At 46.5% G+C, this 25,639-nt stretch overlaps 1 long non-coding RNA gene across 1 annotated transcript in view; it reads left to right on the top strand.

Moving 5' to 3' along the window:
* LOC132404513 (uncharacterized) overlaps window positions 1-17,010 on the top strand; it is a 28,552-nt gene extending 11,542 nt beyond the window's left edge. Inside the window, exons 2-3 of the long non-coding RNA XR_009515552.1 lie at window positions 8,902-8,952; window positions 11,330-17,010. This is a non-coding gene — a long non-coding RNA (uncharacterized LOC132404513). The remainder of the gene's footprint in view (window positions 1-8,901; window positions 8,953-11,329) is intronic.
* The last annotated feature ends 8,629 nt before the right edge of the window (window positions 17,011-25,639 follow it).

Genomic DNA, 25,639 nt, shown 5'->3' with positions numbered 1-25,639 from the left:
AATGACATCTGCCAAGTATCTGCCCACTCACTCAGCCTATCCAAGTCTCCCTGTATTCTCCTAACGTCCTCTTCGCATGTCACACTGCCACCCAGTTTAGTATCGTCAGCAAACTTGCTGATATAGTTTTCAATGCCCTCATCTAAAAACGTCTTTTTGCTGAATAATCATATGTTAATTGCAGTGATTTACAGCATACACGATTGCTTATCACCTTTGGCAGTCACCCGGGATCAATAATAACCGACTTCAACTCCTAAAACGTGCTCTCCTTAAGCATTTCACCCCTGAAGAGGGAATAGAGGGAGTTGTGCCACGTGCAGGCAGATTGGATCAGATTGGTATCATTGTTGGTGCAGATATGGTGGGCTGAAGGGCCTCATCTTTTCCTGTACTGTTCTATTGTCTGGTTTTGTGGGTCCTGAGATGGCTACTGTGGGAACTACAGATCTGTCCACTGGGCCACTTCTGCACCGAAAGAGCTCATAATGAAGTGCCTGTATGAATTGGAAGAATTTGTGGAGATGGTGTCAGTGATATTTTTCCTGTGCCTGCTGTAGGCAGTTTGGGACTCAAAAGCATATAGACAGCAGGGTCACTGCTGCACGGAAGGCTATAAACTTTATACCAGCTCTGAGGCCCTGATCTTCAAGTACTGTACCTTATTTCTTCAATCAACACAAGACTATGTTAGAGCATTAAATGTAGTGGAAACTTTTATCATCAATGTCTGTCTTTGCTTAAGAAGTGGTTCCTGAGATTGTGAGAAGAAGGAAATGAAGAGGGCTGAGAGATGGCATGAAGTTGCTCTAGCAGGAAAGGTAAAGGAGAATCCAAGGGCTACATAGATGGACTGTACTGAGAGGAGAATGATAGCAAGGGACAACATTGGTTCTCTTAAAGATCAGAGTTGTCACCTATGTATGGAGCCAACCGAGATGGGGCAGATATTAAATGAATTTTTTGCATCTCTATCTGCTTGGGAGATGGACACACACTATAGAAGTGAGGCAAAACAGCAGGGAGGTCATGGGCTGAATACAATTTAAAGAAGAGGGGGTGTTTGAATAAGTTAGGACTTTATTCCTTAGAACGTTGAAGAATGAGAGCAAACTTGATAGAGATTTACAAAATAAAGAGATTCACCCTACCAACTCTCCAAAACCCATGTGAGCAGTTAAAATGCTCAGGGCTGTTGGTGAGCCTTGTCACTCCAACTGTGCCTGATTTTGAACCTGATTCATTAAGCAAAGCAGCTAAGTAACTTAAAGAATAATAATGAGATTAGCTTCAGATAATACTTCTGCCCAGGTTCAAGCAGGGAAACCAGTTGTGCTGAGGTAACAGCAAGATGTTGCTGGCCATCCATGCATGAGAAGATGAAAAGACCATGCAGACTGTACTAATTGACAGCTACCAATGTTGGTCTCAATAGCTGAATGCTCTTAATGACCCCGTGTCCCACTTGTGCCCACACACAGGGTTTCCCAACCTTTTTTATGCCATGGACCCCGACCGTTAACTGTGGTGCCTAGGTTGAAAAACCCTCTGGAGCAGCTGCAGTTGGGCTCTCCAGCTGGGTATTTACAGACATCAGTGCCTACCCATGACATTAAGGAGTTGATCTTGAGAGCACTGTTATAAAGTATCTATTGTGACATTTGGGAGGAATTACTAAATCTCGATTGAAGTCTTCATTTTCATGACTGTGATATATATGTGCACGTATGGTGCAGACGTGTGACCATTTGATACCTCACTGTGCTGAGTAAACAGATATGCGCATGCACACACACACACACACACACATACACACACACGTATCACATGCATCAGACTTGTGTGGCCGTTAGACACCACACCATGCTCAGAATGAACAATTTTTAAATAGTGTCACTTGCATGTGCTTATATTTAAAAAGCAGAGCTTTTTGTAACTGCTAGTTGGCAAGAAATAACCAGTAGGACAATTTGGAACTGTTTTGGTCACTGCGGTTTCAAGCCATCAGTCTCAGTGACACCAGAGATGACAGGGAGTGAAAATGAAACTATTTCACTACTTTATCAAATTATGAACGATGAACAATTTGAATGCATCAACAATCATAAGACCATAAGATATAGGAGCAAAATTGGGCCATTTGGTCCATTGAGTCTGCTCTGTCATTTCATCATGGCTGATCTAATTTTCCCCTCAGCCACAATCTCCTGCCACCCCCCGTACCCCTTCATGCCCTGACCAATCAAAAATCTATCAACCTGTGACTTAAATATCCATAAATGCTTGACCTCCACAGCTGTCTGTTGCAGAGACTTTCACAGATACACCACTCCCTGGCTGAAGGAATTCCTCCTCATCTCAGTCCTAAAAGGACGTCCCTTTATGAAGCTGTGTCCTCTTGAAGGTCACAATGAAAGTGAAGATTTGGAGGATGCATTTATCAAAAGCATTGTATGAAGGCAGTCCATTATCTGTACTAGGTACATGCGCTGATTTTCATTTTCAGTCAGTCAAAGGAATGCACCGGCATACATGAATGAATTCCTCTGATTAATTATTAACTATTATACAGTAGTTCTATTGTACCGTAATACTTTCCATCTAATTTGTTCTGTATGTCAATTAAATACATAATTTGTTACTTCATTAAACAACAGTTTGTCTTCTTTATACCTTTTTAACTATTTCCATGAATCTTTGACTAATTGGACCAATTAAACTGCTCCTTATGTACCTCAATTAACCGGAACCATTTTATATAAAATATATAGCATAATACTTTATATACATAATACTGGGATGGTATAAAAGATGTATGGCATCCTTGCCTTCATCATTCGGGGCATTGCATATCTAGAAGTTACTTTGATTTGGCCCCATTTGATGTTTTGTGTGCAGTTCTGGCTGTTATACTATAGGAGGGACAAGCAACACACACAAAATGCTGGTGGAACGCAGCAGGCCAGGAAGCATCTATAGGAAGAAGCGCTGTCGACATTTCGGGCTGAGACCTGAAACATTAACGGTGCTTCTTCCTTTCGATGCTGCCTGGCCTGCTGTGTTCCACCAGCGTTTTGTGCATGTTGCTTGAATTTCCAGCATCTGCAGATTTCCTCGTATAGGAAGGACGTAGGGGCTTTGGAGTGAGTCCAGAAGAGGATTCCTGGATTGGAATGTATTAGCTACAGGGAGAGATTGGACAAACTTGGACAGTTTTCTCGGGAACATCAGAGACTGAATATAAAAATATGATGCCTAGGGTAGATAGCTGGAGGATGGCAATGTCAATAATAGAGAACATATTTTTATCAGGAGAGGGGATGCGTTTGAAGATGTGCAAGGGAAGTGTTTTTTAATGATTTGTAGGTGCTGGAACTTACTACCAACAGGATTGGGAGTTGGGAAGGAGGTGGTGGAAGCAGATACAATTGCAACATTTAAGAGACATTTAGACAAACAGATACATACATGATATATGAAGATAGGGATCATGTGAGGTAGATGAGATTATTTTAAATTGGAATTGTAGTCAGTGGTGGGCCAAACTGTTCTCTGCTGTACAGTTCATTGTTTCCAGATTCAGCTGTGAACCTTAGGAAAGAATTAACACTTGTGTTCAGAAGCATATAGTGAAACCCTTTGGATAGATTCATTTCATTGTCAGTGGAAATGAACTAATGTAACTGGAAATATAATAGTCTGGCAAGATGATGGTAAGTGTGAGAGTGACTTTTTTGGTACCACTTAGTTCATTCCTTTCATGACTTTGCTTAGAATGAAGTTTCCTAATAGTGTTAGGGTCCGGTCCGGAGTCTGCCTTCCGGGTCTTGCTCCGGTCCGCAGACTCCGGACTCCGGGCCTTGCATCCAGCCTTCCTGTCACCCGGAGCCATTGGATCATCTTGGTTTAAGGAGGTACACCTGTTGCCTATTAGGGGGCAGGTGTTTATGAGGGGCTTGGGGACTGGTTTAACCTGTTCTGTACCTGACCCATATAACTATGTAACAATTACAGCACGGAAACAGGCCATCTTGGCCCTTCTAGTCCGTGCCGAATGCTTACTCTCACCTAGTCCCACCTACCTGCACTCAGCCCATAACCCTCCATTCCTTTCCTGTCCATAGACCTATCCAATTTTGCTTTAAATGACAACACCAAACCTGTCTCTACCACTTCTACTGGAAGCTCATTCCACACAGCTACCACTCTCTAAAGAAATTCCCCCTCGTGTTACCCTTAAACTTTTGCCCCTTAAGTCTCAACTCATGTCCTCTTGTTTGAATCTCCCCCTCTCTCAATGGAGAAAGCCTATCCACGTCAACTCTATCTATCCCCCTCATAATCTTAAACACCTCAATCAAGCTTCCTTCTGTTCCCTTGCCTCCATCGGTAAGCCAGGCCATCGCCGTTACCCCTCGGGTGGTTCTGTCCCTTTCTGTCCCTTGCCCCGGTCAGGCAAACCAGGCTGTCACTGTTACCTTTCAGGTGGTTCTGTCCCTTCCTGCCCCTCACCTCCATCGGGGAAGCCAGGCCATCTGCTGTTGCCTGGCGGAGGGACTCCGTTCCCTTCCTACCCCTCACATCAGATGGGTTGTGCCCCGCACCTGCCCAGGTGTCTGCACCTTGCCCAGACCTCCATGTCTCCACCTGGGAGGCGGTCCTGCCCAGGATGCGGCCTGCCCTGAGGACTCCGCCTCTTTCCACCCATTGCTCCCTATGGGTTGTGCCTGCACCTGCCTAGAGTTCCGCGTCTTGCCTGGGCCTCCATGTTCCTGCCCGGGAGGCGGCCCTGCCCAGGAGTTATGCGCCCGCTCCAGGGGGGTCTTCTGCCTGCCTGAACCCTGGGATCCTCCTGCCTCGCCTGACCTCCGGGATCCAGCCCCGCCTGCATTACCCCTTGCATGCCATGGCATCCCCATCCTGTCCTACCCCTAGTATTTCAGTGCCTGTGTCCTGCATTTGGTTCCAATCCTGTCCCTGTTCCTGACAGAATGACCCCCCCAATTCCTGTGACCCCGGGGGTTCTCTCCAACCTGTACATTCCCCCCCACCCACCTGTACAGTCCCTAGCCCGACAGACCCTGCTTGGTCGCCAGGAGGCTCCCTTGGCGGGGAGCGGGGGGGGTGGCGTGGGTACTGTTAGGGTCCAGTCCGGAGTCCGCCTTCCAGGTCTTGCTCTGGTCTGCAGACTCTGGACTCCGGGCCTTGCAGCCAGCCCTCCTGTCACCCGGAGCCATTGGATCATCTTGGCTTAAGGAGGTACACCTGTTGCCTATTAGGGGGTAGGTGTTTATAAGGGGCTCGGGGACCGAGCATAGTTGGGAGGTTGTCTTGTTATCTCTGGATTCTACTCAGTCTAGTTGGTCTTGTTCCCCTGCTTCTCTTGTGTGTGCTGGTTTGCCTTATTGCCTTGACTGTGCTGTCACTCTGTTGGTTGTCTTTCCCAATTTACTGGTGTATCATGGTAGTCCTGCTGTTCCCTTGCCTCTGTTGGGTAAGTCAGGCCATTGCAGTTACCCTACAGGTAGGTCCTGCCCCTCACCTCTGTTGGGGAAGCCAGGCTGTCTGCTGTTGCCCAGTGGAGGGCCTCTGTTCCCTTCCTGCCCCTCACCTCACCCAGGCCTCTGTGTCTCCACCTGGGAGGCAGCCCTGCCCAGGATGCAGCCTGCCTGAGGACTCCTATCCTTCCCTCAATTCTGATGGGTTGTGCCCTGAACTGTCCAGGTGTCTGTGTCTCCACCTGGGAGGTGGCCCTGCCCAGGATGCAGCCTGCCTGAGGACTCCTATCCTTCCCTCAATTCTGATGGGTTGTGCCCTGAACTGTCCAGGTGTCTGTGCCTTGCCTGGGCCTCTGTGTTCCTGCCTGTTCCTGCCCCAGGGGGATCCTTCTGCCTCGCCTGAACTATGGGATCCTCCCGCCTCGCCTGACCTCCAGGATCCAGCCCTGCCTGCACTACCCCTTGCATGCCATGGCATCCCCATCCTGTTCTACCTCTAGTACTTCAGTGCCTGCATCCTGCATTTGGGTCCAATCCTGTCCCTGTTCCTGACAAATAGGTTGTTGTTTTTGGTGGGGTAGGTTCTTGAAAGTTCAGTGACAACAGGATTTTTGAATTTATGCAAGTACAATACTATGCAAAATACTCTGGCACATGTAAAGAAAATTCTATAAAGCAAACTTTAAAAAATACTGAAATGAGAAGTTTCTAACTTTCAAAATATTTATTGTAAAGAGCAATTAACAGCAAAAAAAAAGTAAATCAAATTAAAGTTCTGAAGAAGGATCTCTGCCTGGAACATTAACTGTTTATTCATTTCTGTAGATGCTGTCTGACCTACTGAGTTCCTCCAGCATTTTACTCTAAATCAAATAAATATTTGGTGTGACCACCCTCTGCCTTTTAAAACTACAATTCTCTAAGGTGCACTGCAAAGCAGCTTTAGAAGATCATCAGCTGGTAGGTTGTTCCTAGCATCTTGGAGTTCTTCTGCAGTCTTTGGCTCGCTTGCTTCATTCTCTCCAGGTAATCCCAGACATGTTGAAATCAGGGCTCTGTAAAGGCCATACCATCTGTTCGAAAACTTTGTTCTTTCACTGAGCAAGAAGGCACAAGTGGGCAACATGACCAATGGCAATGTCCTGCGGACAGTTCACAAAGCTATGTCTTTTACTACTTCCTTCAAATAGGATTCTACTACGAATCTGCGTGCAATTGGAACCTGTGTTTTACATTTTGGTGGTGTGTTTTTGGGCCGATTGAGTGATCTGGCACCTTGCTGTCTCCAAGGGAGTATGTTGAAGTTGTAAACGGGGTGTGCAGCCTGAGGAAGAGGCCTGAGCCAATGATCGACTCTATTGCTTCTCTGATTGAGGCAGTGAGCAAGATTGAAGTTGACAAGGATGAGAGTGGAGGATGGTAATACCATTTACCTGCATTTAACTGGTCTTTCTCACCCTCTTGCTAGCTACCATCAGAGGCAAATGCAGGAGTCTAGGGTTCCACTTTGCAAGGATTGATCAGCAAGGCTCATGGCTATGGACTCATTTTGGGCGATTTTAAGTTTGATGTTGCATGCATTTCTGGATTCTGGCCACCCTTGCTGTTTTTTGAGCAGTTTGATTGGAGCAGACAGGCACTTTGGTGAAGACTGGCTCTGTGTCCTGCAGTGGACTCCTGTTGAACGAAACTGAACACTCCTGGACTCCTGGTTTAATGTTGATATTCTGTGTGCTGTTCGCTCACTTTTTGCTGTTGCTCTCGCTGTGAATTCAGAGCTGATAGGAGTGCTGTACTACTGATTTAGAAGTGATGTCAGTTTACTGAACAGACCTCTCGTCTGCTGCACTTTCTGGTTCCATAACAAACACCACATTTCTGGTGCTTAAACTTGCCTGTTTCTTTGTGTCTCTTCTGAAGACTTTGGACAGCACATCTTGAAACTCCTGTCTGCCACGAAATTTCTGCTTGGGAGAGACATTGTTGATGCAGGATGACCCACTTTGTGTCCTGTTGCTCTGCTCAATCTTGTGGTGTAAGAATCAATGATTTGAAGGTTAAACTGTCATAACCGCTACACCCTCATCTTTTTAGTCTGGTTATTCTTTGATCAGTTTGATTTCTTCTACACTGGTTTCTGTTTCAGTTCATCACCAGTTTAGTTCATTGAACTTATTATATCAATGATCATTAGCATCTGTTTGTTACCTTTGTTTAATTGTGCACAGGGCTATATACCTACAATGTCATCAGTTTTTATTTGACGAGTGGTCTATTACTTAATATGCTCCTTTGTTTAACAGTATACAGAAGTTTCTCTAACATTTAATTTTTTTGGATGAATGTTCAGTAATCTCGTATATGCTCACTTCTACTGACAAACTTATGGAGAAGACAAAAAATAAACATCCATCAATTTGTATTGTTATGATCCAGCAACAATGAATATATAATTGAGACAGGTTTTTTTTACAACAAATAAAACATTTATTAAACACTGCTGGGGGAAAAACCCAGAAGTAAACAAACGATTAATTTAACTAGAAGCTGAATGCTATATGGCCGCTCGAACAGTTCTTAAAGTGAGAAATGTGAACTCAGTTCTTTAGAGTGGTATTGCAAAAAGTCCAAAATGATTTAGTCAGTTAGGAGAGACTTTCCTTGAAGTAATAAATTCTCTTTCGTGATGTTACTGCTGATCCCAGCTGAAGAATGCCTTGCCCCAAAGGATTTGTGATGTAGGAAATAGAACGGCTTAAAGGCACTGACTTTTCCTTGGTGAAACTCTGCATCCAACTCTTTCTGCTCTTTTAGCAGGAGCTCTCTTGGATTGCCGGTTACTAACTCCTTGTACGAAGATTAAATCAGGTCGAACCTGTTTTATCACCAACATCAACTTTCCTCAATCCTTCAGCTTCCCGAACTTCGACAATTCTTCACTCTCCGACTGGACGTTAACTGGCAGTGATTTTCAGAACTGCCAGCATAACGATTCTTACAAGTAGAAATTAGAATTACACTTTTAAAACAAAACTGTGGCATAAAATCAATTACACAGCAGAACAGAGTCACTGATGACTTAAGCCACGAAACTGACCTGCGTCACAGGGAGGGGTTCTCCTTTCATATCCCGTGGAAAAAACCAACACATGACCTCTCACTGGCGGGAAAATTACATCACTCCACCATCACAAAACCATTACATCATGCCCAGCAGAGCCTCAATTACATCATGGTCATGTGACAGTCACAGGATACCCACGGGTATGTAACAGTATTTAAAAAAATATAGGGTGTTTAAGACTTTTGCACAGTACTGTGTTTTACACTGAACTCATGTTTTGAAAAAACAAATACTTGTTTCATGCACTGAGATCTCTTTTGGTTTCTTTCACCCCTTCAGGATGCAATAAGTAATGTCCATATCAAAGGAATGATGTACAAGTGGACCTTGGTAAGTGAGTGACATTTAATACTTAAGTTCTACACCTGGAGTGTTGAGTACTCTGTTAGAGCATTATCACAAATTCAATTTGGGTGATCACTGATAAACCATTGCTCTGGTGAATATCAGCCTTTGCTGACTGTCACTGACCCATAGGGAACTCTCCATTGTCGTATGAGACAGATGGATGCCATGTAGTGTTGTGGCCCTGTTATTTTGGCATTGTCAGCCCTTCTGATCTGTTGAGAACTTGTGAGCAATCCTCCAAGTGCCTGGCCCTCCCTGCAAAAAATTGTACCCCAGTGATTTACCCTGAGCTTCTTGTTCCAACACAGACAGCTGTAGTATTCAGACTTGTCTGAAAGGTCTCAGCAAGTGGAATAAGCCATTTAATGATAGTAAATATTTTTGTCTGCAAAGCTCCTGCATCATCTGTCTAGGATAAGTATGCAGATAAGTAAGCCCTGCTGTATTAATTTCAGTTGTAATATTTAGCATTGTTGACCTTTGTTCACCTGGTTGTAGTACTTGAGTTTTTGCAATGGCTTTGCAAAACCGTGCTTTCATTGCAACGTGTCACGAGCACTTTTCTACCATGTCCTTGCCCTCGTCGCCACCATCCGCTTTTTCAATGGCATTGTCATTTTCATGCAATATTCTGAACTGTACAATGCAAATGCGGTAGGCAAGACAAGCTTGCCTTTGACAAATCTTACTGAATTTTTTAAAGAGGTTACTCAGAAAGTTGACGAGGGTAAAGCAGTGGATGTTGTCTATATGGACTTCAGTAAGGCCTTTGACAAGGTTCCGCACGGAAGGTTAGTTAGGAACGTTTAATCGTTAAGTATTAATATTGAAGTAGTAAAATGGATTCAACAGTGACTGGATGGGAGATGCCAGAGAGTAGTGGTGGATAACTGTTTGTCAGGTTGGAGGCCGGTGACTAGTGGTGTGCATCAAGGATCTGTATTAGGTCCAGTGTTGCTTGTCATGTACATTAATGATCTGGATGATGGGGTGGTAAATTGGATTAGTAAGTATGCAGATGATAAAATAAGTGGCATTGTGGATAATGAAGTAGGTTTTCAAAGCCTGCAGAGAGATTAAGGCCAGTTAGAAGAGTGGGCTGCATGATGGCAAATGGAGTTTAAAGCTGATGAGTGTGAGGTGCTACATTGGTAGGACTAATCAAAATAGGACATACATGGTAAATGGTAGGGCATTGAGGAATGCAGTAGAACAGGCTGATCTAGGAATAATGGTGCATAGTTCCTTGAAGGTGGAATCTCATGTGGATAGGGTGGTGAAGAAAGCTTTTGGTATGCTGGCCTTTATGTATCAGGCCATTGAGTATAGGAGTTGGGATGTAATGTTAAAATTGTACAAGGCATTGGTGAGGCCAAATTTAGAGTATTGTGTACTGTTCTGGTCATTGAATTATAGGAAAAGATGTCAACAAAATACAGAGAGTACAGAGGAGATTTACTAGAATGTTATCTGGGTTTCAGCACCTAAGTTACAGAGAAAGGTTGAACAAGTTAGGTCTTTATTCTTTGGAGTGTAGAAAGTTGAGGGGGGACTTGATAGAGGTATTTAAAATTATGAGGGGGATAGATAGAATTGACGTGGATAGGCTTTTTCCATTGAGAGTAGGGGAGATTCAAACAAGAGGACATGAGTTGAGAGTTAGGGGGTAAAAGTTTAGGGGTAACATGAGGGGGAACTTCTTTACTCAGAGAGTGGTAGCTATGTGGAACGAGCCATAAGAAGTGGTAGAGGCAGGTTTGATATTGTCATTTAAAAAAAAAAATTGGATTTGTATATGGATAGGAAATGAATAGAGGGTTATGGGCTGAGTGCAGGTTGGTGAGTCTAGGTGAGAGGAAGTGTTCAGCATGGACTAGAAGGGCTGAGATGGCCTGTTTCTGTGCTGTAATTGTTATATGTTAAATATGGACATCAAGCTTTCATTACTCACTTGTTCTGTTTGTGTTCTCTTATCCTTCCTCATTTGCTGAGGTGGCTTTCTCATCCACCAACCTCTGAGATGCAAATTTGATGGATGTGGCAAAGAGCTCTCGCAGTTAGACCTGCACAATTCCCACATTGTTCTGGCCACATAATCACGTGCTCAATTTTGACTCGGTCAGACATCTTTCTAGGCTTGCATGACTGTGCATTTGAGATATGATGAATTAGATTCTAAGTGAGAAAATGAGAGGAAAGAGAAAAGGAGAGCCATTTTCCTCTAAAGAAGCAACAGAATAAATGTTGGTGCCATCAAGAGTGCTAAAGTGTGAGAAGCAAACAAAATTTTTGTTACTGAAGCAGTTGGAACTCATCTCTTTGACCATCTGACCATCTCTTTTTCTTCCCTCAACTGCAGAAAATTGTATTCTTCATGGAGATGAAACATATGCTGTCCTAAACCATTTGATTAATGATGGAAAGAAGCTCTTCCTCAATACCAACAGTCCCTTCAACTTTGTGGACGTAATAATTTTTACCGACAGAGATTTTCTGAATGGCATACCTTCTCTAGTTAAATATGGAGCCCAAAACTGCTCATTATGAGCACGAGAGGGTCCAGAGGAGGTGTACAAGAATAAAAGGGTAAATGTATGAGGAGTGCTTGATAGAAATGGACCTGTGCTCACTGGATTTTGGAAGAATGAGGAGAATCTCATTGAAACTTCCCGAATATTGGAAGGACCCTGTGTGTCCTGGTGCATAAGTTACAAATGGCTATTGCACCATGTGGGAAGCAATTCGGAAAGCTAACAATGTTAATTTTATAGTAGGAGAACTGGAAAGTAAAGGTAAAGTTGATCATTTAGTTACTTATGAAATGAGAGAGACCACATCCAGAGTACTTTGTGCTGTGCTGGTTCCTTTAGAAGGTGTAAGTGCATGAGGAGTTCACAGAAGGTTTACTAGACTAACATCTGGGATAGATGTAATACCCAAGGGAAAGTTGGACAGGCTAGGCTTGTACCTTTAGAGTGAAGGTGACATGATTAAAACTTTTAAGGTTCTGAGGTCACAAGGTGCAGATACTAGAATCTGAAGAAACACGATACATGAGGAACTCTATCCGACTCAGGAAGTATCTAGAAGAGAAATGGACATTGTTTTATCCGTTGAGACCCTTTACCGGGATTGGAAGATGAAACGGAAATGACCAGTATAAACTGATGGAAGAAAGGGGTGGAACAAGGAGCTGCGGCAGGGGCAGTGCAGAGAGGAGTAAATGAAAGTACAAAATGGACAAATCGAACGGCCATTGTTGGGAGTGGGCCAGTGGGGAGAGTGTGAGTGACAGGCTTCTGCTCAAAGGAGGCTTTGGCTGAGGGTAACTTTCTGTTAAATTTCCCTTTTCTCTTACTGTGTCACGGGTACTTGGTGCAGTTTAAATGACATTATGTGTTCTTCATGCCCAGAGTCTCCCAGGGAACTACATTTGCATGGTGTATCCAGCTGCAGTTCCTTGAAGACCATGTTAGGGTTCTGAAGCAGCAGCTGGATGACCCTTAGCTTGTATGGGGGAGTGAGAAGATCATCGATCAGAGTTACAAGGAAGCAGTCACCCCCAAGTTGCAGGTGACAAGTAGCTGGATGACTGTCAGAAGGAGGAATGGGAAGGTGAATAGGCAGTTAGTGCAGAGTACCGCTGTGGCCATTCCCCTCAATAATAAGTATATCATTTTGGATACTGTTGTAGGCAATGCTACAGAGACTAGGTTACTGGCACTGAGCATGGGTCCGTGTGCAGAAGGGAAAGTGGGAGAAGAGGGGAATGGTAGTGATAGGGGACTCAATAATCAGAGGAACAGAAAGGAGATTCTGTGCACATGAACGGGACACCCGAATCAAATGTTGCCTCCCAGGTTCTAGGGTCAGGACGTCTCGGATCACATCCACAACATTTTGATGGGGGGGAGGGGAGCTGCCGGATGTCTTGGTACATATTGTTACCAATGAAATAGGAAGGAAAAACAAAGAGAATTTAGAGAGCTAGGCAGAAAGCTGAGAAGCAGGACCTCCAGGATAGTAATTTCTGGATTGCTGCCTGTGCCACACTCCAGTGAAGGCAGAAACAGGATGATTTGGCAGATAAACGTGTAGCTGAGAGGTTAGTGCAGGGGGCATGGCTTCAGGTTCTTGGATAATTGGGATCTCTTCTGGGGGAGGTAGGACCTGAACAAAGGAGATGGGTTGCACCTGAACCTGAGGGGGACCAATATTCTCATGGACAGGTTTGTTAGCGCTGTTGGTGAGGCTTTAAAGTAATTTGGCAGGGGCAACTGGAGTGAAGGGACTCGGGATAGAATGGATGGTAAAAAAGCAAAGATTTCATGCAGTCGGTCTGTCAGGAAGGGCAGGCAGATGATGGGTTCCACATAGTCTCAGAGGGATAAGACGGTTGGCAGAGGGGTGGCATAGCTCTACTGGCATCAAATCGGTAGAAAGATGTGACATAGGATTGGAAGATGTTGAATCCTTGTGAGCTGATTTAAGAGACTGCAAGGGTAAAAAGACCCTGATTGCAGATATATGCAGGCCTCCAAACAGTAGCTGGGACGTGGGCTACAGAATACAATGGGAAATAGAAAAGGCATGTAAAAAGGGACTGTTACGATATGGAAGATTTTAACATGCAGGTTGATTAGGGAAAATCAGGTTGGAAATGGATCAGAAGCATAAATTTGTTGAATGCCTACGAGATGGCTTTCTAGATTGGGTTGGCTTTCTAGATCTGGATTGGGTGTTATGTAGTGAACCGGAGACGATCAGGGAGCTTGAAGGTAAAGGAACCCTTTGGAGACCGTGATCACAATATGATTGAGTTTAACTTGAAACTTAATAGAGAGAAGGTGAAGTTTGATCTAGCTTTTTGCTGTACATCCATTCAGGGTAAAAAAAAGTTGCATTAATTAGCCTATATGCCCCAACTATATTCGAAGTTGAATTTTTTCCCTCAACTCCTCACAATTACTGAAGTTAAGTGACTACTGTTAGTTCAGACACGTTGGTTCAGACACGAATGCTTTGGTAAACATTAACCTCGATAAATCTTCTTCAACTATATCAAACTCTTAAGAATCTGCTTCCTAAGCACTTAACCTTTCTCTAACGGATTTAAATTTAGCTGATGTGTGGAGGGTGCATAATCCATCCGTTAAAGACAATACCTTCTTCTCCACAAGACATAAAACTTTCTCTTGGACAGATTACATTCTTGTATCCTCCGATCTGCTGCCTTTAGTACACTCAATAGAATTTTTGCCCAGACATCTATCTGATCACAACCCAGTCATATCTACTTTTATTTATGGCAAAATAAAAAATAAGGTTACTATATGGAGGTTTAACTCCACTTTTCTAAAAAACAACGAGTTTCTATCACAACTGAGAACAAAACTGACAGAATTTATGAATTACAATAAAAATAATGTCTCATATGTGACAGTGATTTGGGCCTCCATCAAGGGTTTCTTACGAAATAATGCCATATGGTTCAGTTCCCACCTACATAAAAGCCGGCTTCAAAAGATTTCCACCCTAGAACAATGTAAGGTTTTGGAGAATGACCTGAAAAAGAGATACACCATAACAAAAGAAAATGAGCTCAGAACAAGCAGAATTAAATGACTTATTAAGAAGCAGGGCAGATTATATGACCCATATAACCAAACGTAAGTATGATGCAGAAGGCAGCAGACTGAGCCATCTTTTGGCACTAACGCTCAAACAACAGGAAGTGAAAAGGTCTATGCCAGTGATTAGATGTGCTGAACATGGAGTAGTATCTTCAACAGAGGAAATAAAGGAGACACTCGATAATTACTTTAAAGAATTGTATACAAGTGGCTCAGTTCCTTCTGAGAATGACTTCACTGATTTTTTTAGTGGATTAGACCTCCCTACATTGTCATTAGAGGACACCAAAACTCTAGACTCTCCTATTATACTGGATGAGCTACTTAAAGCAGTCAAAGCTACAATTGGAGGCCGCACACCAGGTATAGATGGCATACCTGTGGAACTTTACCTAGCACTTTGGGATATTCTTGGACCAGTATGGTTAGAAACATTAAATGATGCTTTTGGAAATGGCGCTTTCCAGAGAGATCTAAACACAGCCCTGATCACACTTGTATCTAAGCCTAGTAAGGACCCCTTGGAGTGTGCCAATTACAGTCCAACCTCCTTGATAACGCTGACCTCAAGATATTTTCCAGAGTCTTAGCCAGTAGACTTGAGACAGTAGGTGGGAAAATAATTAACCCAGATCAAACGGGCTTTATCAAGGGGCGTCTCGCATCTGATAATATTCGCTGGCTCTTACACATACTGAGTGCAACACATAAAATCCCGCCTGCCTGTGGCCTGCTGTTTCTTGATGCTGAAAAAGCGTTCGATCGTCTTGAATGGCCACATCTTTGGAGAGTTCTTAAAGAATTCAAGTTGGGCGATAAATTTATCAATATGACTCAAACATTGTATGCTAATCCTTCAGCCCGGGTAAGTGTGGGAGGAGGTTTCTCAGAGTTATTTGACATAGGACGGGGCGCATGACAACGGGACCCTTTGTCCCCTTTAATTTTACTATATCTATTGAACTGCTTGCACAGTTAATTAGAAACTGTCCTCAGATCTCCCCTATTACAATAGGTACAACTTCACATTCAATATCACTTTACGCGGATGACACGCTAGTTTATATGGCAAATGTTCAACAAACTCTCCCCTATGTTTTAAAAACACTGGAGCAATTTGGATTTCTTTCAGGATACAAAGTTAATTTGTCAAAATCAGCACTGATGCTGATTAATACAGATAAAAGTAAGGTGTCTCTCCCTCCCCAAATTACGGTTACAAATGAGATCCGTTACTTGGGTGTTAAAGTTAATACTTCCTTATCATCTGTGGCTAAAACAAACTACTCTTTAATTTTGAAAAAAATAGATATTAATAGATGGAGACACCTGCCAGCACCAGTCCCAGCCTGTATATCGGTCATTAAAATGAACATCTTACCTCACATTCATTTTGTCAGCTCAATGATCCCACTTGCACCTCCAGCAAGATATTGGCAAACACTGGACTTCTTACTACGATGCTATGTTTGGAACGGTAAACAACCCAATATAAAGTGGTCAGCTCTACAATTCAAAAAGTCAAATGGGGGATTGGCATGTCCAAATTTTAAATTGTATCACTGGGCATTTGTATTAAAAAGTCGTAGCTATTGGATGGAGGAGGATAAAGTTTCGTCATGGAAAAATATAGAACAAGAACTAATAGCACCAATAAGGTTGAAGGACTCTCTCCTTATAGTTATGTCTACAAAAAATGTGATTTGTATTACGGTCCAATTTTAACCCATATGCTACAAGTGTTTAGAGCAGCAGAAAAATTCCTAAAATTTAAAAGCTTATGGTGCAAATCATCTCCATTATGGAACAATAATCATTTTCTATCTGGGGGAAACCATTCACTAACAGAACTTGGGAGGATAAAGGTATTGCTACTCTTCAAGATATTAATGGGGCAAGTTCTATCCTTAGCTTTCAAGAACTGGTATCTCAATATAATATTGATAAACACTCTCTTTTCTTCTACTTTAGAGTAAGGTCAGCTTGTAAAGCCTACGGCGTTCCCTGGGGGTCAGATTTAAAGGACCATCCCATTTTAAGTTGGATACAGGGTGCTCCAGGGCAGATAGTGTCATATATCTATGATAAAGTAAACTCCCAGAATTATATGCCTACATCAGGAGTGAAAGCCTGGGATAGGGAGGTATCTGAATTGGGACAAGACTTGGACTGGGATGCGATTTGGGATAATGTTGCCGATGCTTCGAAGAATCCAAATCATCGGTATGTAAAATTGAAATTTTGTCATAAAGCATATTTAACACCGAGAATTAGACATCAAATGGGACTGGTTCCTGACCCATGTCGCTCATTTTGCCCTCCTGGAACAGTTGGCTCTTATATACATGTTGTATGGGAATGTCCAGGGGTTTGTGGGGGAAGATTATCAGTACTCTTACAGAACTAACGGGGGTACAATTACCAATGGACCCCGCTGTACATCTTCAAAATGATGACTCACACCTTTACCTTATGGAAAAAACATGCAAAGTCTGGCTGGCAGGCCTGACTGCAGCTAAGAAGATTGTTGTCCAGCGTTGGAAACCTCCCCATGATATTTCATATACTCACTGGCTTTGGAGCTTTTTTGACGTTTCTTACTTGGAACTTTCATCAGCAAGAGTAAATGATGCATGACCAAACTCAATCTTAATGTGGACAAATTTGATATCTAAAGATCTTTTGTTAAAATAGGAATGCTCTGTCCATGTATGCACTACTATCCAGTTGGTGGGTGGAGGGGAGTTGGCGAAGAAGGTTTGGGGGGGGGGTGGCTGGGTTAAACAGTCAAGCTGTAATTGGCAATTGGTTGTATTGAATGTAATTTGTTGATGTTTCAATAAAAAATTAGTAAAAAATATATTTTCAATGTCCTAATTTGGAACTGCATCCATTGACTTACCCAACCAACCTTTTGGTTACTGCTTCAAAAATTGTGAAAGATTCATCAAGTACAAATTCTCATGCACAAAGCCATGCTGACCTCGCTGAACTGGACTCTTATCCAAATGCTGGTAGGTCCTGTCCCTCCATTACTGATGTCAGGCTGACTAGCCTGTAGTTCCCTGTCTTGGCCTTGTGGCCCTTTTTAAAAAAAATAGACCAACGTTAACCATCTACCTGTCTTTGAGAACTTAAATTAGTGGCTAATGATGAAACAAATATCCCCACAAGAACTCCACAATTTCCTCTCTAGCCCTCTAGAATGTTCAAGGATGTACAATTTTAGTAAATCTTTAACACTACCACATAAAATTTCATCTGCAGATTTGCAACTTTAATAGTGTAGGGCTGTTACATGCTAGGAATCATTTTGTAAAGTAAGTCCATCAAAAATATCTTTTAACTGTGAGTCCTTTGAGCCCAGAGGTTACAACATATGAGCAAATTACAGCTATTAACTGATGTGCAAAATTAACCAGGAACTACAACTGCCAGGATTCCTGCAGGGGGTTAAAGCAGAATGTGCCAGGATAGCAGTTCAGTGCTAGAAAGAATTCTAGATCTCAACTACCATGAACAAAACAGCTATTATCTCCAGTAATGAAGGTCCCTTCTGGTTTTGCATTCAATACATTTCTATAGCACTTCTCCATGGATTGTCACCTTGTCGTGGTGGAGAAGCTTGTGTGGTCCTGAGATCCCGAGATCTATGCTCCTGGTAGGGTCACCCATGGGGGTAAGGTCGAGGGTGAGGTCCCTGACAAAGAACAATCCAACCAAGACCTCAACGGTGGAACAGGCAGACGAAGTTACTTCAAACTCAACGGTTGTGAAGGCGGATGAAGGCTGCAACAAATCCATCAGCTCCGATCACCGTGGTTTCTGTGCAACTGGAATCAGTTGGTTGATTTGTAAAGAGTGGTGTGCTTCTTGGAGTGCAACATCTAGTCCACATTAAACCAGGGGTCCCCAACCTTTTTTGCACTGCAGACCGGTTTAATATTGACAATATTCTTGCGGACTGGCTGACGGGGTGTGGGGGGAGCAGTGGTGGGGGTGTTAATCACGACCAGAATATAGGACATATATTATAGGTGATAAGTCAACTATATATGTTTAAAAAGGGTTCTAGAAGGAAACCTAGCAATTATAGACCTGTCAGTTTGACATCAGTGGTGGGTAAATTAATGGAAAGTATTCTTAGAGATAGTATTTATAATTATCTGGATAGATGGGATCTGATTAGAAGTAGCCAGCATGGATTTGTGCTTGGAAGGTCATGTTTGACAAACCTTATTGAATTTTTTGAAGAAGTTACGAGGAATGTTGACAAGGGTAAGGCAGTGGATGTAGTCTATATGGACTTCAGCAAAGCCTTTGACAAAGTTCCACATGGAAGGTTAGTTAAGAAGGTTCAGTCGTTAGGTATTAATGCTGGAGTAATAAAATGGATTCAACAGTGGCTAGATGGGAGATGCCAGAGAGTAGTGGTGGATAATTGTTTATCGGGATGGAGGCCGGTGACTAGCGGGGTGCCTCAGGGATCTGTTTTGGGCCCAATGTTGTTTGTAATATACATAAATGATCTGGATGATGGGGTGGTAAATTGGATTAGTAAGTATGCCGATGATACTAAGGTAGGAGGTGTTGTGGATAATGAGGTGGGTTTTCAAAGCTTGCAGGGAGATTTATGCCGGTTAGAAGAATGGGCTGAACGTTGGCAGATGGAGTTTAATGCTGAGAAGTGTGAGGTTCTACATTTTGGCAGGAATAATCCAAATAGAACATACAGAGTAAATGGTAGGGCATTGAGGAATGCAGAGGAACAGAGAGATCTAGGAATAACTGTGCATAGTTCCCTGAAAGTGGAGTCTCATGTAGACAGGGTGGTGAAGAGGGCTTTTGGAACGCTGGCCTTTATAAATCAAAGCATTGAGTACAGAAGTTGGCATGTAATGCTAAAGTTGTACAAGGCATTGGTAAGGCCAAATTTGGAATATTGTGTGCAGTTCTGGTCACCGAATTATAGGAAAGATATCAATAAATTAGAGAGAGTGCAGAGACGATTTACTAGGATGTTACCTGGGTTTCAGCAATTAAGTTACAGAGAAAGGTTGAACAATTTAGGTCTCTATTCATTGGAGCGTAGAAGGTTGAGGGGGGATTTGATCGAGGTATTTAAAATTTTGAGAGGGATAGATAGAGTTGACGTGAACAGGCTGTTTCCATTGAGAGTAGGGGAGATTCAAACTAGAGGACATGATTTGAGAGTTAGGGGGCAGAAGTTTAAGGGAAACACGAGGGGGTATTTCTTTACTCAAAGAGTGATAGCTGTGTGGAATGAGCTTCCTGTAGAAGTAGTAGAGGCCAGTTCAGTTGTGTCATTTAAGGTAAAATTGGATAAGTATATGGACAGGAAAGGAGTGGAGGGTTATGGGCTGAGTGCGGGTAGGTGGGACTAGGTGAGATTAAGGGTTCGGCACGGACTAGGAGGGCCAAGATGGCCTGTTTCCGTGCTGTGATTGTTATATGGTTATAAGTCACTTATAAGTGGCTAATACTCTCAATTTCATTTCTAAAAGGGATTATCTAATGAATTTGATATTAAACACAGCGCATATTTTCCTCGCATGAATATAGTGATAAGTCAATTATAACTCACTTATAAGTCAATAGTACCATAACATTTTAAGTAACATTTGGATATTAAACACACAGCACATATTTTCCTCGTATGAACATACAAAATCATTGCAACACACCAGTGAGAGGACAAAGTAAGGAACAGAGGTCCCCATACTGGGGCCGCGGCGGTCACAGTCCAGAGAGAGCGACTGACCGAGCAATAAGTGTGACAGGGCGCGTGCCCGCCCCCCTAGTTTGGTAGGGTAGGATCTATTGGCCGACAAAAGTTTGGCTCGAGGGATGACTTTCAGTAGATCACAGCGAGGTAGCTGCTCTGCTACTTACGAAACCCTGAGCCCGAATTAGGTCGTCTGCGAATATTTTAGCACCGGGTTCCCCACGAACATTCGGTGTGCTAAACGGGTTTAGAGGCAGCGCCCATCTGTCCGCGCTCCGGGCCAGTAGCAACGGCACTTCTCGCCGACCGCGCCAGGCGGCCGGTTACCCCAGGCCAACCAAAGATCCCTGGCGCTAGGGTATCACTGCATTTAGATTACTGATGACCTCGCATGCATTCAAGTTCAACAGTGGACATGACAGGAAATGAGGAAAGATGCAGTTGCCTCATATCGGTTCATATCACCAAATCATATTGTTTCCTCACGGCCCAGTAGCACATGCTTTGCGGCCCAGTGGTTGGGGACCACCGCATTAAACAAGTACATGCACAGGCGTCTCCGCTCTGTGGGCCACATCTTCAAGTCTTTCGGTGATCGGGGAGGGCAACGGGAGCAGCCTATGTGATGGCTGGAAGCTCCTAGTCTAGGACCGGCACAAAAGTGGTGAATACTTGATTCAGTCGCTCAGCTTTTGGACAGAAGCAGGAAAGTTGTTCGGCAGCAGTATTCACGTCTACGCAGCCATATTTAGGATCTGCTCTGCTCACCCTGAACTGGGAGCAGGCTAGAAAAAGTGCCTTAAAAATAGTCTGCTTCACCCCATCCTGTCTGGAAAGCCGCGTCCAGAGGGATCGCCATCATGTGGTCGAAAAACATCGAGAAGCAAAACTGTGAAATTTGGAACCTGGAATACACGGACTCTGATGGATAACCCAATCTCAGACTGACCAGAGAGGAGAACTGCCTCTGTTGTCCAGGAACTCCAAAAATTCAACTTTGACATTGTTGCTCTGAGTGAGACCCGCAGAACTGAAGAAGGGCAACTAAAGGAAGAGCACCTTTTTCTGGAAAGGACTCGATCCTGAACAACCGAGGACCCATGGACTAGGTTTTGCCATCAGAAACAGCCTACCTCAGAAGCTGACAGAGCAACCACTGGGAATCAACGAAAGTCTCATGATTCAGCAAATCCAGCTCATCAAGAACCAACACACCACCATCATCAGCGCCTATGCTCTAACTCTGGACACAGAAGATGAAGTAAAGATGAACTTCTACGCCCAACCTGACAGTGTCCTTTCCTCTGTTCCCAACAATGACAAGATCATTCTCTTGGGAGATTGCAATGCCAGAGTCAGGAAACATCATAGCCTCTGGACTGGAATAATAAGCAAGGAAGGAGTTGGCAAGGTCAACGCCAATGGAACACTCCTCCTCACCAAATTTGCTAAACACAACCTGGTGATTACAAACACCCTACTTCACCAGAAAAACAGGCACTAAGTCTGTTGGCAGCATCCACACTCCAAACACTGGTTAGGGTTAAGGGTAGGATTAGGGTTGGGTTTAGAGGTACGGTTAGGGTTAGAGTGAGGGCTAGGGTTAGGGATAGGGTTAGGGACAGGGTTAGGGTTAGGGACAGGGTTAGGGTTAAGGTTTGGGCTGTGCTCCTGGCAGGTCCACACGCGTCATACCTCGGCGGGCTGCCGCGAGGGGAAGTATTCGGAGGGCCGTGCCGGCCGAGCGGCGGCTCTTCCGTCGGGACTACAGGAGGTCGCTCGGCCAAAAATACGGTTTCCGCCGAATTCAAAACCAATAAGGTAGCGCGGCGGGGAGCCGCCAGGGGACATGTTAGGAGCGACGTTCGGAACGAGGGGCGGCAACTTCGGAGGAAGGACCACCGATAGCACTCCTCGGCAGACGTCGATATTATTCCAAGTCCCGCCGTTCCGGGCTGGTTAACGACTTGTCACGCCGACGTCGGTTAACGACTTGTCCCGGCCGGCCGGTTAACCATTTGTCACGCCGAAGTCGGTTAACGACTTGTCCCGGCCGAGCCGGTTAACCATTTGTCTCGCCGACGTCGGTTAACGACTTGTCCCGGCCGGGCCGGTTAACCAATTGTCACGAGCCGGCGAACGGAAGAACTGTCCGCGCCGGGCCGCTGCCTAAGTCTTTGTCCTGTTCTGCATGACAGCACCGGACCCGGTCGGTTACCGCAGTGCCGGCTGGGGTCTGGTTAACGACTTGTCCCGGCCGGGCCGGTTAACCATTTGTCACGCCGAAGTCGGTTAACGACTTGTCCCGGCCGAGCCGGTTAACCATTTGTCACGCCGAAGTCGGTTAACGACTTGTCCCGGCCGGGCCGGTTAACCATTTGTCACGCCGAAGTCGGTTAACGACTTGTCCCGGCCGGGCCGGTTAACCATTTGTCACGCCGAAGTTGGTTAACGACTTGTCCCGGCCGGGCCGGTTAACCATTTGTCACGCCGAAGTTGGTTAACGACTTGTCCCGGTCGGGCCGGTTAACGATCTGCCAGGGCCCGGTCGGGAACTCGATTGCCCGCCCGGGGACTGTTGTCTTGCTCCACCGCACGGCCGGGGGGGTCGGTCGGCACGGCTAACGAGCCGTCCGAGAACTGCCGGTTAACCAGTTGCCCGGTGGCAATTCGTTAACTGAGTCCGCTCCGGAAGTCTGGATGCGGGTCGGATTTGAGGGTCGTAGCCGGGCAGGAGTTCCAGAGGCTCGGCAGCCGGGGTCAGATACGGCCGCCCCTTTGACACATGCAATTTCTGTACGGGGGCATTGGCGGGGTTTCCGGAGATTTACGGGGAGGCGTTTTTCTCGACCACTTAGGAGTGGTCGACGGGCGTTACGGGCCTCCCCACTTCGTTAACCCGGGCCGCGCGGCGGTATTTCCGCACGCTTCCCAAGGTCGCCCGTATGGATTTTCGGACGAATTCCCAATGGCGGAAGTCAGTCAGCGGGACGTATCCGCAGGCCCAAGCCGACCGAGGGGCAGCATATACGGGCTGACTACCGGTGCTCGGGCCGCCGAATCGAAACCTTGCCCGAATGATTTTCTGACAAAGTCCCGCGGCGGGGAGACGCGAGGGGACGAATTCGGAGGGTCGTGCCGGCCGAGGGGCGGCATTTTCGGTGGGACTACCGCAGGTCCCTCCGCCAAAAATAGGGCTACGGCCCGATCGAAAATCTGACAAAGTCCCGCTGCGGTGAGCCGCGAGGGGACGTATTCGGAGGGCCGTGCCGGCCGAGGGGCGGCATTTTCGGTGGGACTACCGCAGGTCCCACCGCCGATCCGAGACCTTGGCAGAAGTCGAAATTATTCCAAGTCCCAACTCGGAAGTCGGAATGAAGGCTGATTCGGGGCCCTGCTGCCGGCCGAAGCGGACGATGCACGGCGGCACTACCGGAGGGCCGACCGCCGACAGAGGCGCGTGCTCCCGGCGCCGCGCCGGTTAACCAATTGACGGCGGAAGTCTGTGAAGGTCGGATCCAGCCCGTCGGGCGGGCCCGAGGTGCGACGAGGCCGGCGTGAGCTCCGGGCGTCTTACCGCCGGTTTGACACACGTCATTGTTGTACGGTCAGTCGCGGCGCCGGTTAACCAGTTAGGCCCGGAGAGCGCTATGAAGGTTGCATTTGCCCCGCCTGGCCGGGCCAAGGTACGACCTGCCCGGCAGGACTTCCGGCAGGCGTCCCGCCGACTTGACACATGCAATTTCTGTACGGGGGCATTGGCGGGGTTCCCGGAGATTTTCGGGAACACGTTTTCCAGAGGCACTTAGACGGATTTCCAGTGGTACGGTTGACACACGAGACAGACAGACAACACAACACACACACAGTGCGGAGGCCGAAGTGAACCTTCGGGGGTTATTTCGGACTCAGTAAGCGGGAGGCCAGGCGAGCTCCGACTTACAGTGATTTATAGACAGAAAAGGCTTTTGAATGCTTACCGAGGTGAAGGCAGACGGGAAGTCCGAGGACGCGCCAGGGGCTCCGGACAGGGTCTGAGCGGGAACCGTGGGCGACGGCCGGCAGACCGACGGGTAGCCAAAAGCCTTTTAGGAGGGGAGCACGCACTTTGTGTGACGGAGACTTGTGTGGGAACCAGCCTGCCACGGGTGCCCTCGCGAGTGTCGTCTGCGGAGACCTCTGTTCCCCGATCGATGCGGCTTGGTCGGTCCTACCTTTGGGAGAGGCCGAGTGGAAGCGACGGTCTCGACACGTGCGGCGAACTTCCACGCTCGGCTCGTTACCATCTCCGGAGGTGGGTTGATGGGTCTGCCGCGGGGCGGCCCGATACCGACCGAGGTCTTCATGCTTCGGACGGAATTGGACGTTGGGCATTCGCACGTTTGCACCGCGATCGATCAGCCGGATTCCCCCGCCGGCGGACGAGACTGCTGCGCCCACGAATGACGGGGGCCGGGCGGGCGGCCGTCGACCATCCCGAGAAGGCAGGCACACACGCGCTCCATACCTAGGCGGTGAAGGTGCGGACCTCACCGGAGCGGACGACGGGGCGGGATGGCGAGGCGCTCACCGGCGCGGCGTTGGCCCCGGGCCGTCGGAGGCGAGCGGCGACCGTCGACCGTCCCGAGAGCCAACTCGGCAGGAGCGGTGCGGGTGCGGACCCCACCCAGCGACGCGGCTCGAGAGGGGGCGGCGCGGCGCCGCGACGAGCATGGCCCCGAGAGTGCAGGGGACGGGCGCGCCGGCCGCAGCAGCACTCTCTCGCGCCGCACAGGCAAGGCGAGAGAGTCGGGGGAAGTCCGAAAACCAGAGTGGCAAGAGATGCCCGTGCAGCCACGCAACCGAAGCGTTGATCCTCGGTCACGAACGAGAGGGAGGAGAGGCCCTGCGCGTGCGGTGGCCCCGACCGACGGCCGGCCGGTGTGCGATTCACTCGAGGTCGGGCGACACCCGCGCGTCCCCTCCCCGCTCCCGCAGAGGCCGGAGACGTCCGGTCGCCACAGCGGTCCGCGTGCAGCCTCCGGTTCCGCGAGAAGGCCCGTCTCCTCGGGGCGAGGAGAGCCTCAACTCGGCGAGCGGTCCGGCGGGCGGTGCAGAAAGTTGTCGGTACGTTTCTCGGCATTCGCACACGAATCCGGAGAGTGAGAAAGGGGTGTCCGCGACGCGTACGTGGGCCAGGGGCGCGTGAGGCGGAGCGACACCCAGCGGACTCCCGCGACCCGAGGGGAGCCGCCGATGGCTGAACCGAGCACCGACCTACCCCGGCGGCGGGGAGGCCACGTGCACGAGC

This window comes from Hypanus sabinus, chromosome 14 (genome assembly GCF_030144855.1).
Source record: "Hypanus sabinus isolate sHypSab1 chromosome 14, sHypSab1.hap1, whole genome shotgun sequence".
NCBI lineage: Eukaryota > Metazoa > Chordata > Chondrichthyes > Myliobatiformes > Dasyatidae > Hypanus > Hypanus sabinus.
Note: the sequence above shows the minus strand (reverse complement) of the source record. Positions and strands in the feature narration are given on the sequence as shown.